Genomic DNA, 18,429 nt, shown 5'->3' with positions numbered 1-18,429 from the left:
GAACTACAGGCCAGTCAGCCTCACCTCAGTCCCTGGAAAAATCATGGAGCAGGTCCTCAAAGAATCAATCCTGAAGCACTTACATGAGAGGAAAGTGATCAGGAACAGTCAGCATGGATTCACCAAGGGAAGGTCATGCCTGACTAATCTAATCGCCTTTTATGATGAGATTACTGGTTCTGTGGATGAAGGGAAAGCAGTGGATGTATTGTTTCTTGACTTTAGCAAAGCTTTTGACACGGTCTCCCACAGTATTCTTGTCAGCAAGTTAAGGAAGTATGGGTTGGATGAATGCACTATAAGGTGGGTAGAAAGCTGGCTAGATTGTCGAGCTCAACGGGTAGTGATCAATGGCTCCATGTCTAGTTGGCAGCCGGTGTCAAGTGGAGTGCCCCAGGGGTCGGTCCTGGGGCCGGTTTTGTTCAATATCTTCATAAATGATCTGGAGGATGGTGTGGATTGCACTCTCAGCAAATTTGCGGATGATACTAAACTGGGAGGAGTGGTAGATACGCTGGAGGGGAGGGATAGGATACAGAAGGACCTAGACAAATTGGAGGATTGGGCCAAAAGAAATCTGATGAGGTTCAATAAGGATAAGTGCAGGGTCCTGCACTTAGGATGGAAGAATCCAATGCACCGCTACAGACTAGGGACCGAATGGCTAGGCAGCAGTTCTGCGGAAAAGGACCTAGGGGTGACAGTGGACGAGAAGCTGGATATGAGTCAGCAGTGTGCCCTTGTTGCCAAGAAGGCCAATGGCATTTTGGGATGTATAAGTAGGGGCATAGCGAGCAGATCGAGGGACGTGATCGTTCCCCTCTATTCGACACTGGTGAGGCCTCATCTGGAGTACTGTGTCCAGTTTTGGGCCCCACACTACAAGAAGGATGTGGATAAATTGGAGAGAGTCCAGCGAAGGGCAACAAAAATGATTAGGGGTCTAGAGCACATGACTTATGAGGAGAGGCTGAGGGAGCTGGGATTGTTTAGTCTGCAGAAGAGAAGAATGAGGGGGGATTTGATAGCTGCTTTCAACTACCTGAAAGGGGGTTCCAAAGAGATTGGCTCTGGACTGTTCTCAATGGTAGCAGATGACAGAACGAGGAGTAATGGTCTCAAGTTGCAATGGGGGAGGTTTAGATTGGATATTAGGAAAAACTTTTTCACTAAGAGGGCGGTGAAACACTGGAATGCGTTACCTAGGGAGGTGGTAGAATCTCCTTCCTTAGAGGTTTTTAAGGTCAGGCTTGACAAAGCCCTGGCTGGGATGATTTAACTGGGACTTGGTCCTGCTTCGAGCAGGGGGTTGGACTAGATGACATTCTGGGGTCCCTTCCAACCCTGATATTCTATGATTCTATGATTCTAAGGCATGAAAAGAACAGGCAATCATCGAGTGATCCATCCCCTGTTGTCCACTCTCACTTTCTGGCAAAAAGAGGCTAGGGACACTCAAAGCATGGTGTTCCATCCCTGACTGCCCTGGTTAATAGCCATTGATCCTCCAGGAACTTATCTAGTTCTTTTTTGAATCCTGTTAGAGTTTTGACCTTCATAACATACCTTGGTAATGAGTTATACAGATTGACTGTGTGTTGTGTGAAATACTTCCTTTTCTTTGTAAACCTGCTGCCTATTAATTTCATTGGATGACCCCTAGTTCTTGTGTTATGTGAAGAAGTAAATAACACTTCCTTATTCACTTTATCCACACCAGTCATGATTTTATAGACCTCTATCATATCCTCCCTTAGTCATCTCTTTTCCAAGCTAAAAAATCCCAGTCTTTTTAAAATCTCCTCATACAGAAGCTGTTCCATAGCCCTAATCATTTTTGTTGCCCTTCTTTGTATCTTTTCCAATTCTAATATATCTTTTTTGAGATAGGGCAACCAGATTTGCATGCAGTATTCAAGATGTGGGCATACCAGGGATTTATATAGAGGCATTATGATATTTTCTATCTTATTATCTATCCCCTTCCTAATGGTTCCTAACATGCTGTTAGCTTTTTTGACTGTTGCTGCACATTGAGTAGATGTTTTCAGCATTTAAAGCATAGCAAACTGAAATATTTCAGTTTTAAAATCAAAATCAAATTGAAACTTGTTTCTGAAATTCTAAAATATTCTGATAAAGGATACACATTCACACTACTTTCAGACTGGAAAAGATTAAATCTACAAGACAACTTCTGGCATGATATTTCTAGAAAGAAGTAGAAACACTAGGAATCTCATGAGATTTCCAGACCAATTTTGCATAATCATGGGGTTCTGATAATGCAAGTAAACTTTGAATATATATCTTGAACTTTCTGAATTTCATCCATCACTTGCTAGTAATAGGTAATGGGACAAAGCTCCATCATCAGGGATCAGTGAGAAGACAAGGTCAGCAGTAATTTAATTTACATCGTGACAGGTTTCAAAGTGGTAGCCGTGTTAGTCTGTATCAGCAAAAACAATGAGGAGTCCTTGTGGCACCTTAGAGACTAACAAATTTATTTGGGCATAAGCTTTTGTGCGCTAGAACCCACTTCATCAGATGCATGGAGTGGAAAATACAGTAGCAGGTATATTTATACACAGTACAGGAAAAGATGGGAGTTGCCTTACGAGGTGGGGGGGTCAGTCTAACAAGACAATTCAATTAACAGTAGAATACCAAGGGTGGAAAAATCACTTTTCTAGTAGTAATGAGGGTGGCCCATTTCAGACAGTTAACAAGAAGGTGTGAGTAATTTCCCCCTACTTATGCCCAAATAAATCTGTTAGTCTCTAAGGTGCCACAAGGACTCCTTCTTGTTTTTAATTTACATCGGAGGAGCTGAGCCATTATAAAACTAGAATCTAGGCTTGGAATGTTTAAATATAGTTAAATAAATGTTAATGAGTGTCAAAAAGATAACTTGTGTGAAAAACTCATGAAAAGAGATTTCAGAATTCATAATCAACCTAGTAAATAACTTAGTCAAAGCAGCAAATTTGTTATAGGTTAATAATAATTGCATCCAGTCCATAACAGTTGATGATTAGGTTTGCTGGTTCATCACATCTTCAATATCTCTAGTAAATTCTATGTAGCAGTTCCAGATAACACCAAAATGACTGTCCAGTAGCTACCATTTGTAACTATCTTCTTGTTAAACCACTCAGCACACAAACAGCACTATCTCCCTTAACCTTCTGACTTAGCTCAAAGAATATGTCCATGTTCTCTCTGTATGCTGCAGAACTTTGATCACATGGTTACAATCCAATTTAGAAAGATATTTTCCATTAAGAATCAATACTCAAATCAACTTTTAATGAGCTCGACAGAATAATTCAATTCTTTAAACTTAATTAAGCCAAAGACACACATACATATTTGTCATTCATTTCCCTAACTTCTGCTTAAAGAATGAGTAACCTCTTTAAAAGAATATAGGAGAGCCACAGCTTTGTGCATTAAAGAGGGGCATTGAGAAGAAAGCAAACTTAAAAACAGGCAATATAAAGACAATCTTTCCTGGGATGGTATTTCTGAGACGCCTTATATTTGTGTTTGAATAAAAGCTGTCACCCTCAAAATTCAGCAGCAGTTCCTACTATGACAGTATTCTTCATTTATGACATCACAGTCTAGTGTCATGTAAATGACTAGGTGTCATAAATATACCTTTAATGGGCCCAAGTTAGAAATGCAGCACTTTAACATGAACTTCTAATGCTGCAAAAGAACTGTCATCATCCGCCAATATTTTAGCCAGCCTTAGGGAATTACAAGGTTATGTGATAAAGTACAGGGACCATGCCCACTCACCACAAAACCCACCTCTGGAGGCAGAGAGGACCTCTACTGTGGCCTCCCCAATTTTAGGGGCGTATAGCTCTACTTTTGCACAAGATCCCTAGATACTTCTCTTTAAACATATGCGTGCACACAGAGGAGAGTGTGAAATGGGCCTAAGATTCAGTAGAAGATCAAGGCTGAGGAGAAGATGGACAGTGAAGAAGCAAATGCTTGCCAAGACTTGCATATAATATTTTGCATTTATATAGTTCCTTCCTGTATTATTATTACAGATGGTTGAAAAATGTAAAAGAAAAAAATTGCAAATTTTCAAAGTTTCACAGAATATCCTTTTTTCTTTTTTGAAGATTTTCATTAATTTGAATTAAATATTTTATGTAAAACTTTATTGCAATCATTATTTAAATAGTTGTCAACATATTTTTGTTTACCAAACCCCAAAATTTTGGTAAATGAGAAACTTTTAACTCTTTTTTGGTAAAAAATTTGATTAAAATATGACAACAAATTTTGCAAATGGGGGGGAAGGGATTTATTCGTGAAGTGATTTTTTTTTTTTTTTGCAAAATGTTTCACTTTCAAAAAAGGCAAGTTATTTTTAGTTTAAAAACTTTATTTGAAAAATCTTGACCAGCTCTAATTATCCCCAGTTTTAAACATGAGGAAGTTGAGACTTGGATTATATGCTCTTTAGGGCAGGGACCATCTTTTTTGTTCTGTGTGTTTGTATTGCCTAACACAGTGAGGTCCTGGGCCATGACTAGGGTTTCTGGGAGCTATGATAATACAAATAGTAAAGAAGAAGAAGAAGAGGAAGAACAGTTAAGTGTCTTGTCCTAGGTCACACAGCTAGTCTGTGATGTAGCTAGGAACAGAGCCTAGATTGCTGCGTTGGGCTTTAGCTAAAACCATCCTTTCCCTTCTTTCTTTTGAGAATTAGCATATGTGTCAGAAAATTATGAAAATATGAAAGATAAACATATTTGTTTCATGTCTGATATGTCTGAAGTATTTTGTCATTTGAAAGTTTTTCTGTAAGAGAAGCCTAATCCGCTTTCAAAGCTATTTGGAATTCCACTGAAAATAAATAAATAAAAAGCCATTTAAGTGTCACTTGTTTATTTCTTTATTCCACCAGGTTTTTATCTATCTAGCTTTTTGAATGCGGAACTCCCATCCACTGCATAAAAATTGATGTCAGGTTGTGGATGTCCCTTTAGTGTCTAGTTCAACAGTACTGTATTATGAGACCTGTAGGAAAAACTCAATATTTATTAGTTTTCCGTTGTTAACATCAAACTCTTAATATACTCCTGCTGTGGACATGAGAGATGGCAAGAAAAAAACTGGAACAATGTGGAACGAAACAGAAGAAAGACAAAACAAAACTAAAAAAGAAAAAATCTATCACTTTTTCCCGGTTTAGTGGCTTCTCATTCTATTAATCTAAAAAGTTAGGGCCTTATAAGATATTAAAAATTAGAAGTGGAAAAGAGCTAGATCACTGATTACATTGCCCCACAAATACAGAATATAGAGTCTGATCCAAAACTCATCTGTAACGGAACTGCCATTCTCTTGGTAAGCAAAAATTCTTGAAAGTTGTAAAAATAAATGTGTGGGTGGACACACAAATACACACACTTGTAAATTTATTTATTTATTGAGAAAATGGAAACCCATTTACATGGAGGAAGAATGAGCAAGTCACGTAACATATCTGTGCTTTAGTTTCCCACTACCGTATCTCAGAGAGGTATCATGAAGATAAATTAATATTACTATGGTGCTCAAGCTCTACAGTGATAAGGTCCATATATAAACCTGGCTAGATTAATATATTTGCTTTACAAACTCATCTTATTTAATTCTTGGAATGAAGTGCTAAATATCAACGTTGAAAACAGTCTTTTTAATTGGTTTCAGAGTAGCAGCCGTGTTAGTCTGTATCCGCAAAAAGAAAAGGAGTACTTGTGGCACCTTAGAGACTAACAAATATATTTGAGCATAAGCTTTCATGACCTACAGCTCACTTCATCGGATGCATTCAGTGGATTTTGATTGTATACATTCATATAATGTGTTTCTATTCTGTATGTTGTAAACAAACAGCACAGATTAGATCTTCAGCAAGTATAAATCTGCATATCTCTATTATCTTCATTGAAGATATGCTGATTAACGCTACCTGAGCATCTCACCATAAATTGTCGACCGCTGCCTTTCCCACAACATATGTGAGTGGCAGAACTTATCAGAGAAATAGAAAGTTTATTTCCTGCTAAAAATCCAAGTCCAGAGTTCAGTGTTTCTCTTGCAATAATTGATGACATATAGGAATATGGGAGAGGCTCTCTCTCTCTACATATATATTGTCTTTCATGTAAGTGATATCATGAGCTATTGTAAGAGAGGTGGAGCACCTAAACTGACATCTTTGTGGGTAACTACAAAAAAATTCTGATTTTTACATAGTTTGTTTTTAATTGTAAAGCATTGGACCTAACTCTTCAGCAAAATATTCAGGCACATACCTGCCTCACTGGGTTTATTAATGTTTATTTCAAATGCAAATGACCAATTAGAAGTATAATTGATCATTTATAAGTACAGCGACCATTGCTGTAAACAAAACTGCAGTAATTCTGCTAAAGCATATGTAAGTTTTTTTTAAAAATATAAGCCTTTAAGGCTACACATATATGTTAGTTAATAATTTTCAATCTGAAACATATTTAATGGATTTTTTATATAAAGCATCTAATTTCACATTTAGTTGATCTATCTTTGCAAACTGACGATGGTGACTTGCCTAAATTTTTGAGGATGTGTATTTTGTTGCACATTGCAAAATTTGAATAACCGTGCATGCAATGTGTGGTTCTCTGTTGTCTAATTTGCAGGTAATAATTAAAGCTATGATTTAGTCATGGATAGTTTTAGTCAAAGTCATGGACAGGTCACGGGCAGTGAACAAAAATTCATGGCCCGTGACCTGTCCATGACTTTTACTAAAAATACTCATGACTAAATCTTAGCTGTGGGGCCGCTGCTTGGTGGCGGGGCACGTGGCCAGCAGCGACTGCTGCTGGGCAGCGACTGCTCCAGCCACCCGCAGGGCCACCCAACTGCCGCTGCTCCGGCCGCCCCTGGGACTGGTGCTCAGGCAGTCCCTGGGGCCAGCTGCCCAGGTCCGTCCGAGCAGTGGTCGGTGCGGCTGGCCTCAGGGCTGCTCCAGCAGTGCTGGTGCAGCTGGTTAGGGGGCCGCATGAGCGGCTGGCTGGAGAGCTGCTCCAGCAGTGGCTGGTGTGGCTGTCTCAGGGGCCACCTGAGCAGCTGGTCCCAGAATCAGCTGCGTGGGCAGCCTTTGGGTCAGCCACACTGGCCGCTGCAGACGTCACAGAGGTTGTGGAAAGTCATGGAATCTGAGACAACCACGACCTCCGTGACAGTCATGGAGCTCTAGTCATGGTTGTGGAGAAAAGCTAGTGAATAAAACCCAGTTGTGTCCTAAACACTCAAAAAACCAGGAAGTAAATAACTCCCCATTTAACAAACTAACAAAACCCTCCCCTGAAAAAACCACCATGGTTTTTAAACTAATCTCATGAATTTTTGTGGTTTACCTCATGACTTTTGAATATTTGGGATTGGCAGTAGTCTAGGTCCTGTTTGCAACTCAGCTCAAGTAACAAGAGTACCATATTTGTTTGTTCAAAATCTGGATCTCAGCAGAAATATAAATTATGCATATCAGGCACATGTGTTTTGTGATTACCTCGATACCATATTCTAAGTGGAGATTATCTGTTCCCTTTGCTAGCCCCAATAGTCTTCTTTCTCCTCCAGAATGGACTTAGTCCATGAATTAGAGCCACTGCACTCCATACTACTCCTTCCCCATCTCCACTCCAGCCAGCCTGATTCTGAGTAATATTTAGATTTTCATACATAATCATTGGAGGAGATCAGCAAGGGCTGTGTACTGCCTTAACTCCACATATAGAACGCATCAGCGTCACCAGTGAAAGCCCCTTGCAGGAATAGCAAAGGAGTATATGGCTTTTAGATGGAAATTACATGGACACCTGCTGCATGGTCTGTTTTAATTCTTGGTACCTGACTACTTTTGCTCTTGATTTTTAAATTAGACCGTACAAGAAGGATGGAAAAGCAGGAGTCTGTAGCTCCCTCCCAGAGATTATAGAATCACTGCTGGTTTTCTCAAATTGACAGCCACATTTGGTGTACTGCAGTAGATGCTGACCTCCTAGGCGGAGCCTGGGTGGAAAAAAGCCAATACAGGATTTGAGTGAACTGCCACAGCTCACACTTTTCTTACAAATGTAGGAAATAGCCTTGTTCGTATCTTCTGTGTCAAGACTGAAAAAGTTCAACGCATCAGACGTTGACCTTTTAGAGACGTTTGCAAAGTATTTACCAGTGCTGTTTTGAGGTATCCATTTTCTCCATCCTCCCTCACTAACTGGATCAACCCATGAGCTCACGCACATGAAATAAAATGGAAAATGGACTCTATTTGCATTTACACAAAGGCCAATTGACATTGTTCTGACAGTGTAGAGGTGCCTCAGAGTGGATGCAAATATGGTTTACACCCACTTTAAGGCACCTTTAAACTACCAGAGTGGTGTAAAGTGACATTAGTGTAAGTGAGAATCAGGCCCCATTTGTTCAGATTGAGATCTTGATTACATAAACTTTTTTGGAACATTACTTTTCATTGGCTCCCAAGCTGGGAAAAACCACTTACTAGATCAACAAATCTTTTATGAAAGCTTATTATCATTCTGAAAAGCACTCACCATCTTTCGTGACGACATTTGTATAATATTAGTTCAGAATGATTTGCATGACAAAAAATACATTTACCTGATAAATTGTTTCTAGAAAATCCACTGTGAAAAAAGTTGATTGGTGCCATTAAATTCAGTAGCAGCAATCCCTGTTCCTTCCTCTTCTTTCTACTATAACAAATTTTAGCTTGATGAAGCATTTTTTAATTAAAATTTATTTCTAACCTGATTATTCCTGTAAAGAGCACAGACTTAGAAAGAAGTCTAAGAATGTGAACATAATTGAAATCTTCACCATGAAGGCAATGGAAATTCAAACATTTTAAAAAAATTGATATAACCTGTCTCAAAATGTTAGTGCTATGGTCAAGTTATACAGTTAACATAACTAATAAATTCTAGTGATGAAGACAGTCACTATGAATGCATGCACTATGCTCACAGTACCCAAACCATCTTCACATAAAACTATAAGAACATAAGAATGGCTGTACTGGGTCAGACCAAAGGTCCATCCAGCCCAGTATCCTGTCTACCAACAGTGGCCAATGCCAGGTGCCCCAGAGGGAGTGAACCTAACAGGTAATGATCAAGAGATCTCTCTCCTGCCATCCATCTCCACCCTCTGACAAAGAGAGGCCAGGGACACCATTCCTTACCCATCCTGGCTAATAGCCATTAATGGACTTAACCTCCATGAATTTATCCAGTTCTCTTTTAAACCCTGTTATAGTCCTAGCCTTCACAACTTCCTCAGGCAAGGAGTTCCACAGGCTGACTGTGTGCTGAGTGAAGAAGAACTTCCTTTTATTTGTTTTAAACCTGCTACCCATTAATTTCATTTGGTGGCCCCTAGTTCTTATATTATGGGAACAAGTAAATAACTTTTCCTTATTCACTTTCTCCATACCACTCATGATTTTATATACCTCTATCATATCCCGCCTTAGTCTCCTCTTTTTCAGGCTGAAAAGTCCTAGCCTCTTTAATCTCTCCTCATAAGGGACCCGTTCCAAACCCCTAATCATTTTAGTTGCTCTTTTCTGAACCTTTTCTAATGCCAGTATATCTTTTTTGAGATGAGGACCCCACATCTGTACGCAGTATTCAAGATGTGGGTGTACCATGGATTTATATAAGGACAATAAGATATTCTCTGTCTTATTCTCTATCCCTTTTTTAATGATTCCTAACATCCTGTTTTGAGTAGGTTTTTAGCCCCCCACCTGCAACTTGATGCCATGAGCAGTCTGACACTTAGAGACAAGCTGGAATGGCTGCTTGTATTGTCAGCAACTCCTACTGAGGTAAGGTGGCATCACAAATCATAGAATATTAGGGTTGGAAGGGACCTCAGGAGGTCATCTAGTCCAACCCCCAATTTTTGCCCCCAATCCCTAAATGGCCCCCTCAAGGATTGAACTCACAATCCTGGGTTCAGCAGGTCAATGCTCAAACCACTGAGCTATCCCTCCCAACCATATGAAATATGAAAGACCGTTAATGAAACTTTGCAGGGATCAAACAGCTGGGTACTTTGAGTGTGACCTAGGAGCCTGGGCCATAGGAGATGCTGATTAGTAATAGGAAAGTATGCTAATTTATGGGGAGGAGCTTGGCCCATCTTTTAGATTTGGATACATTTTCCATTGGAAGAATTTACAGATCATCTTGGTTTTGCTCTGTATCATTGAAGTATTCAGCTGACTTTACTCACGTATTTATTCATTCCAGCTGGACTGCTGCTAAACACTTGGTAACAAGTGTAGATGACAAAAGTAGACCTGCATGTGAGAACCTGTTAAATTTAGCACAAAGTCCATTGGTTAATATCCCTGTTTTTCTAGCAAGCTGTGCTGGTGCCAGCAGCTTTGCATCGTAGTACATTTCCTCTGGTGTGAAAAGCCAAAGGGAGTTTTTCAGTGGTCTTTTCTTTGTAAGAATATTGTAAGTAGGGATGAACCAAATAGCACTTTCTGGTATTTGTCTGGATGTTTGACTTTGTATATTTCAGACCACATATGAAACAGTACAAGTAATACCAAATGACATGTAAAAGATGCACTATTAGTACTGGACATTGCACTTAAAACATTTCTTTCTGTCTTTAAAAATGATCCATTGTTCAATTAGTTTTGTAAAGTTTTAAGCAGTCAACTCTAGAACACCTCATAGGATCAGGCTTTTACTAATTATTTAATCAGTAATCAGCAGTGGATGGTAATTGGAGCTTATCGAAGATAAATTTCACTCTCCGAGTATAACTAGAACTAGAACCTTACTATGTAGTTTCATTTTTCGTTCAGAAGATCCTCGTTGTAGCAGTGGCGTTTGAACAGTTTTTATAGTTGGGGAGCTGAAAGCCATTGAACAAAACTGCAAACCCTGTATATGGTGGAAATCATTTCCAGCCAGGGGGTGCTGCCACATCCCCAGCACTCCTCGTTCCAGCTCCCCTGTATTACAGAATTTCAAAGGTTCTTGAAAGCACTGCAGGCATTGTTTTGGTTAGTGCTCCCTGACTATTGGTCTGCAGAATCTCTTGTTTGAAACACCATTTCGATGACTCAAATTACTGTTCACGGTATGGTGTTTTTCTTTCTCTTTCTTTGCTTTAGCACCTCTTGAAAGGAAATGTCTATTGTCATTTTCAGTGCAGCTATTTCAATAATTTTTTGCCTGACTGCTGATAAATATGTCTAACTTGATTCCGTAGGCAGGCAGAGGTGTTCTGAAGTAGTACAGCTTGGAAAGCACAGAAGCAGCCATGCTTTGCTAGAATCTCAGTGTAAACCCTGTAACACTCCACCCTTCTATTTTTTTCTTCAACACCCACACGCTTTGCACAGATGGAGGGATGTGACAGATCATGGAATTAACAAACCAAGGCTTTTTGTTAAATTTTTAATCCACTCCTCCCACACCTCCAGAGTCCCTTGATTTACAGTTTTATTCAAACTCAATGAACTGCCAGTCTCTGCTAACAAGGCATCTATTCATAGCATGTGTTAGCTTCCAGCCACATGTTTGACCCTTCTGATATTGTTTTTATTATCCCTTAAACAGAGAGGCCTATACTGAGGTGTGTTTATTACCAGATCTGCACACTGTCAAGTCTTTACAAACACAAGACTTTGGCTAGCAATACTCATGTTTCTTTAATTCACTAATTTGTGGCAATTTTTAGCTGAAATAACCACCATTTCCTACATAAGAACAGCCATACTGGGTAAGCCCCATGGTCCAGATAGCCCAGTATCTTATCTCCAGCACTGGCCAGTACCAGAGCTTCAGAAGTGTACAGAACAGGGCAATTTTGGAGAGATCCACCCCAGTCTTCCCTTCCCATCTTCTGGCAGTCAGAAGTTTAGGGTCCCCTTGAGCATGGGATTACATCTCTGACCATCTTGGCCAGTAGCCATTGATGGACTTATCCTCCATGAATTTATCTGGTTGTTTTGGAATCCAGTTATACTTTTAGCCATCACAACATCTGATGTCAATGAGTTCTACAGGTTAATTGTACACTGTGTGAAAAAGTATTTCCTATTGTTTGTGTTAAACCTGCTGCCTGTTAATTTATTTGGCGACCCCTGGTTTTTGTATTGTGGGAAAGTGTTAGTAACACTTTTCTATTCACTTTTCCATACCATTCATGATTTTATAGACCTCTACAATATCCCACCTGAATCATCTCTTTTCCAAGCTGAACACCCCAAATCTTTTTTAGTCTCTTCTCATCTGGAAGCCGTTCCATATTTTTGATCATCTTTGTGGCCCTTCTTTGAACCTTTTCCAGTTCTACTATATCTTTTTTGAGATAGGGCAACCAAAACTGGGCACAGTATTCAAGGTGTGACCATGCATCAATATTGAATTTCATCTGCCATTTTGTTGCCTAGTCACCCAGTTTTGTGAGATCCCTTTTGTAACTCTTTGCAGACAGCTTTGAACTCAGTGATCTTGATTAATTTTGAAAGGATAAAGAATAATAAAAGAAAGGAATGGTTGGTGGGACCATGTATTTGCTCATTGACTGGGTTGTCTAGCATATTTAGTGATCGTCAAAAGTAATTCACAATAACTGAAGAATATAAATTCAGTCATTCATGCAGAAAGACAGTTTCAACTGAATTATGGGCCACATTGTACAGCTGTGATCTGCGTGCAAAGAGTCCCTCTGTGTGTGTCTCTCCTATTCCTCACACACAAGGAGACTGAAACCTTCACAAAGTACCCCACTTGAGAGGGGGTGAAAATGTTTCTATCATTTTTTGAAATAAAAATAGCTGGTTGGCTAAATTCCATTTTTGTTGAAATTTTGTAGTTTGCATTTTTTCTATGAAAAAGAATTCAAAGAAAAGTAGTTTACACTTAAATTATGCACAGGAAAAAAACAAGTTTCCTGAGCAGTTCTACTTCCCCCAGGACTTTTTTTAGGACTGTATGGAAGGCATCGTCCTGCCTTGTGACCTGTGGAGGTTTCTCCAGAAATATAATACAGTCAGAGCTGGATTATCCTTCCTGCCTGTCCTACCCTCTACATTGAGGATTCCCCCCTGAAAGGGTTTCTAGGGCCATTCAGGGCCAGGGAAGTCCCTGCAGCACCACTCCAATGGCCTTTTCAAACCATTTAGAACAAAATATCATTATCTGGCCTGCTTTAGTACAGTGAAAGAATTATGTAATTAATTGGTATGAATTAAATTCTAACAATGAATAAACCCCATTTGTTACTGTGCTTTTCCGTGTGTAAGACTTGATTTGTACAGTTCACTTCTCGATCCGTTAAGAACAAAGAAAACATAATCACTTTGCAGAGCTAGTCAGAATTGGGTGCGTGTTTGTTTTACCCGCACTTCCTGGTTTTCACTATCTAGTTGGTGAGCGGCTGGTAGTGACATGGACAATATGGCCAAGATTTTCAAAACTGACGTGTGATTTTGGGTGCTTCAATTGTGGGAGGCCTGATTTTGTTCATAGGGTGGGTGCTCAGTACTTTCTGAAAATCATGCCAATCAAAGTTGTCTCAAGCTGAGCATTCAATAACTGAGGAACCCAAAATTACAAATCACTTTGAAATTCCTGATCCAGGTGCCTTTCTTTGATTTGAGGGTACCCAACAAGTTAAGTACCTGCTCCTTCCCAGACACAGAATCAGCTAGGAAAATACAGACATTTGCAACATGGAATGTGCACATCTGGAGTTCAGTTCTGTATGCCTACAGGCAAAACTCCCTTTGACTTAGCCCTTAGTGACTATGTGACTGGTGTGATAGATCTATCATTTCCCATTTGGCCATATGCTCTTTCTAATGTTTACAATTGCCAAACCAAATTCAAGTTCAATGTCTAATTCTGGAGTGGCAGCTGAACCAGGCCAAGATTTGGGAGGCTAACTCTCCAGCTTACATATTAAGCCAAGAAGCTGTCAAATGTGAAGTTAGTCAAGAAGCAGGGTGGAAGTCAAATGGTCTGTGCAGAGACACAGCTTGTTCTCTGTTTCTTCTCAAAGCCTCATTTTGCAGGGTGTTCTGAGAAGAAGCAACTCTCAGCTATATTTGTTATAAGTAATTTCAAAGCATTTCCTGTGAGGTCTTTTAAATCAGCAAGTGAGCTATCTCCAGTAGTATATTTTATATTTCATTTCTGAAGCACAGAGCTATGGAAAAATGTGCTTTTTGAATCTTCCAGGGCTAGGATGACAGGGTGAACAGTGGAGACTCAGGGCTGGTCCAAATAGTGGAAACATTTTCAGAGAAAGATAGCTGCAAAGAACACTTTCCGTCATTAAACAATGGGACATGAGAAGCACCAAGGCCATGCATACAAACACAAGGTGACCCACACAATTATACCTAAAGAGGTCTTACTCTGTTCTTGAACCACAGTAGGACTATAATATTAATTAAAATGTTATTTTTGCCTTTGGTTTCCAATTAAAATTAAAAGCTGTGATGTTCAAATATGAGTTTCGATCTAATCTGAATGTTCCCAAGTCTGGGTTTGTTCAGGACTCCAACTAGACTCGCTACAGAAGTATGTCTGAGCTGCAAAATATAGGTCTAAAACTGAACTTCAGCAAAGTTGGTGAGGTTGTTGTTCAGGGCCATTTCTGTTAATGTTTGTACTGTGATTTGAAGGTGGAAAGCGCTCTGTTATGGCTACATATTATTTATTAATTCATATTTCAGATCTGGTTATCCATGGTAGCTCTCAGTATTGATCCCACTTCCTTGTTTAGAGTCTCAGAAGAGGCAGCTAAGGCACCACAGACCGAACCCCTTGTCAGCACTGAAGGATGCCCCTACCAAATTGGGGTTCAGGCACACTGAGTGTGCTCTGTGGGGAAATTTCCCTTCATTAAAAAGAGAAAGAACTATAGTATTCCACCATAATGATCCAAAACCCTTCATGCAGAGGGTAAAGTTGATTAAAGCAAGAGGGAAGCTCTCCTTGCAGAAGCCAAGTAGGAGTTCTGCTTTCTCAAGGCAGGGAGACAAGAGATAGGCAGCACTCACTGATTACAGCAGAGGACTGGGTGCTGTATTGCCCCCAGTCTAGCCCCTGACTGCACCTAGAGACTGCAGTGTTTGGGTAATCACTGTAGAATACTGTAGCAACAAGGGAAACTTCCCCACAGTGTAGCCTTCTGTGGCCCTGCTGCCTTCTGAGTGCAGTATCAACTTGAGGATGCAGCTTTTCTGTTCCAGGCCAATGAAATTTGGTGTCAGTGCAGCACAGGGGAAGCTGTGCCCCTGAAATAACATCCTGCAGAGGCAACCCACATGAAAAAAAGGTTAAATTATTGTTCAGGGCACTTTAAAGATATACGTGTAGATCCTCATCTGGTGTAAATCAGCATAGCTCAACCGAAGTCAGCAGAGTTATGCTCATTTACACCAGCTGAGCATCTGACATATAATGTGCTACATATGTAATTAGGTTGTTGTTATTTGGAATTTCACCATTTTAAAATCCATAATTGTATGGGCAAGTCTGAGTAAATCTTGTTTTCCTCATTTCACGCAGTGCTTTTGAATTAACAGTATCATATTTTAAAGATATCTTTTTTAGCTGGCAGAACGGCAACTTGTGCCAGTCTCCTAAAGATAATTAAAGAGATCGAGACACAAAGACTACACAGGGAGCCAGAATGCACCATTTGTAATCACTGCCTAAAGTTATCCATAATATGGGATTATGAGAGAGATCATTTGCTGAAAGAATGAAATGTTTTAGAATTATATTAGAGGGGGACTGGCAGCGATCCTCTGAATGGAAGTGAATTTTTATCCTGTTAGATGTTATGCAATTAAATGTAAACACGGAGCTATTGTTCTTTTTCCATTGGTCCCTGTGAGTTTTTCACTGGAGATGTATTTGCTATGTAAAACATCCACTTCTCATGGCCTTAAAAATTGCACCAGATAAGGCCTATGTTTTAGTTCCCGGGGGAACAGAGAAGATTACCTGGTATAATTGATCTTTCCCACCTGTATTTTTAGTTGCAGAACACAGAGGGGAAAACGGGAGTGTGTCAACCAGAAGAGATATGGAGGAGGGAGAAATTGTAAGGCCTAGATTGCGCCTGGCTCACAAACCAGATCCACAAGGGAGGGAGAAGAAGGGCACAGAGACCTTCAGCCCTACTTTCCAGGTGTAATGCTCAAAGCCCTGTGTTCTCTTAAGTGCTGCCCCCGTTCGTCCTATTGAGCACAATTAATTCCTTTGCGGGAGAGAGCATTTCTGTAGCTTACGTGTGTGCTGTAAAGGTAGGTCCACCCTGTCTTCCTCATCTGGTAGCTAAATTGCTCCAGTGCAGGGCCTAAGGAGGAAGAGTAACAGGCTGGTGTGGGGAAGAGTTGAGCCACAGATGTCTTTGGGGCAGTTTGAGGCATAAAGAAGATGGCTCCACTCAGGTCCCTGGGAAAGTATCAAGCACTGGGTGGATAAACAAAGCAGGATTCAGATGAGGCAGCTAAAGAGTTAGAATTCACAGATGTCTGTTTGGAATGATGACACTATTGTACGTCTAATCCAAGCAGGCTGCTGCTTTATTACTAGTTCTCTGAATTCTTACAGGACAGCTGATATCTCCAAGTCAAACTCATTGTAGTGATTGTGACGGCACAGCTAAGAGGTATTAGATAAATTATCAGCAAGTAAAGTAGCTTGGTTGCATTTAATCTGGACAGAAATTAGAAATCTATTTTGAGAACAGTTTCCATTATGTAGTGTGGAATACAAATTGGACAGGTATCACTTTATAATCTAGTTCGGAGTAATCCTCTAGTTTTGCTTCTCTCATAGTGAAGGGCTATCCCCTCTTTACCTGTCTGTCATATGTTAAGGTTGTAGAGCAGCAGAAAGATTTTGCACTCATTATTTAATCTCTTGACTGCAGTTATTTTGTCTCAAGGGTCAGACTGTGTTAGTGTCTAAGCTTCAATTGTATTCAGTTCATTTAAATAGCATGGATCTGTCAATGTGATATGTACCTTAGATTATAAGTAGCAGTATAGCAGAGGGAGATAATCTCCTTTGTATGATGTTCTGCCTCTGCCCTCAGAGCTCCCATTGATGTAGGTGGAATTTGAATACAATCTGATTCTGCAAAGTGCTGCGTGCCCTCAGCTCCCATTAAGATTAATGGGGAATTGAAATACCTCAAAGAATTAGACCCTTAGCCTTATTTTTAAGTTGTGCTCACTGTGGTCACATTACTGCTTACTTATGTTACATTTAGTTTTTTAAGATTTCCTAGTGTTTCATATTTGCCTTTTCTCCACTGTCTCTACCATTCATTTTTTTCCCCACTCCATTTTTTGGTTTTGTTGCATTTTCATGACCACTTCACAGAATCATATGAATAAAAGCTAGAAGAGATGTACAATCTTTGGCTACCTGGAATGGATCCCAATTAATGCAGGATTAGTGCTTTTATAGTATTGGGCCTCTCTAATATTCTAATGTTCCAAACAGTGGCACCTTTTTTTCTTCCTCTTCCCCTATTTTGAATTGGCAAGAAGTTTTCCCTTACACTCAGAGTAAATGTTTCCTTTCTCAATTTCATCCCAGTAGTCCTACATGTACCGCCGTGTGCCACTCCAAGAAATTCATCTCCCTTCTTGTAATAGCTTCCCATATTTATAGAGCATTACAGTGTTCTCCCCTCAGCCTTCACTTAGACAAGCTGTATGTGTTGGACTCTTTTAATCTTCCCTTATGAGTCAGTCCCTTCCAATCATCTAATCATTGTTGCTTTTCTCTCCATTTTGGCAAAATCTTTCTGATAGTAAACAGAACTGAATTCAATAGTCTCAGTACAATCACACTGGTGTGTAATGCAGAGGGAATGGTGTATGTCTTCCCTCCTGCTTGATGTGATGCCTCTGCAGATGCAACCCAAAATCACATTGACCTCCTTTGGTACCTTTTTGTATTGCAAATGCTCATCTAAACGGATGTCTCCTATCACTCCTAGGTCTCCTTTGGCATTACTGTTTTTTAAGCTTTCCTCTCCACTACAGTGTTTTAGAGCTTAAATTGACCAGCAGAATAAAGTCACTTTTATTGTGGAGTAAAGTGTCCACATGGGGGAGTTATACAGGTATATCTATAGTGGAATAAGTATTCTGCTATATCTATACTTATCCATTTCTCCATGTAGACAAGCACTTAGACAAGTTTCCCTTCTTGTAACATGTGTCATTGTGCATTTTTCAATTTACTGTTATGCTGCTCCTATTTCTAATCAAGTCCCTTTGTGTTACTTTATCATCACCGATGTACACAACTCTTCCCAGTT

The 18,429-nt window shown here is 39.8% G+C and overlaps 1 protein-coding gene and 1 long non-coding RNA gene across 2 annotated transcripts in view; both read left to right on the top strand.

Annotated features, from left to right (window-relative positions):
* The window catches only part of KCNB2 (potassium voltage-gated channel subfamily B member 2), a 295,859-nt gene that overhangs the window by 68,672 nt on the left and 208,758 nt on the right, over positions 1-18,429 (top strand). The window lies entirely within an intron of this gene.
* On the top strand, positions 1,382-12,069 carry LOC122464450. Its single transcript, XR_006288486.1, has 3 exons — positions 1,382-1,488; positions 7,485-7,489; positions 12,034-12,069. It is a non-coding gene; the product is annotated as an uncharacterized LOC122464450 (long non-coding RNA).

The sequence above is a fragment of the Chelonia mydas genome, chromosome 2 (assembly GCF_015237465.2).
Source record: "Chelonia mydas isolate rCheMyd1 chromosome 2, rCheMyd1.pri.v2, whole genome shotgun sequence".
NCBI lineage: Eukaryota > Metazoa > Chordata > Testudines > Cheloniidae > Chelonia > Chelonia mydas.
Note: the sequence above shows the minus strand (reverse complement) of the source record. Positions and strands in the feature narration are given on the sequence as shown.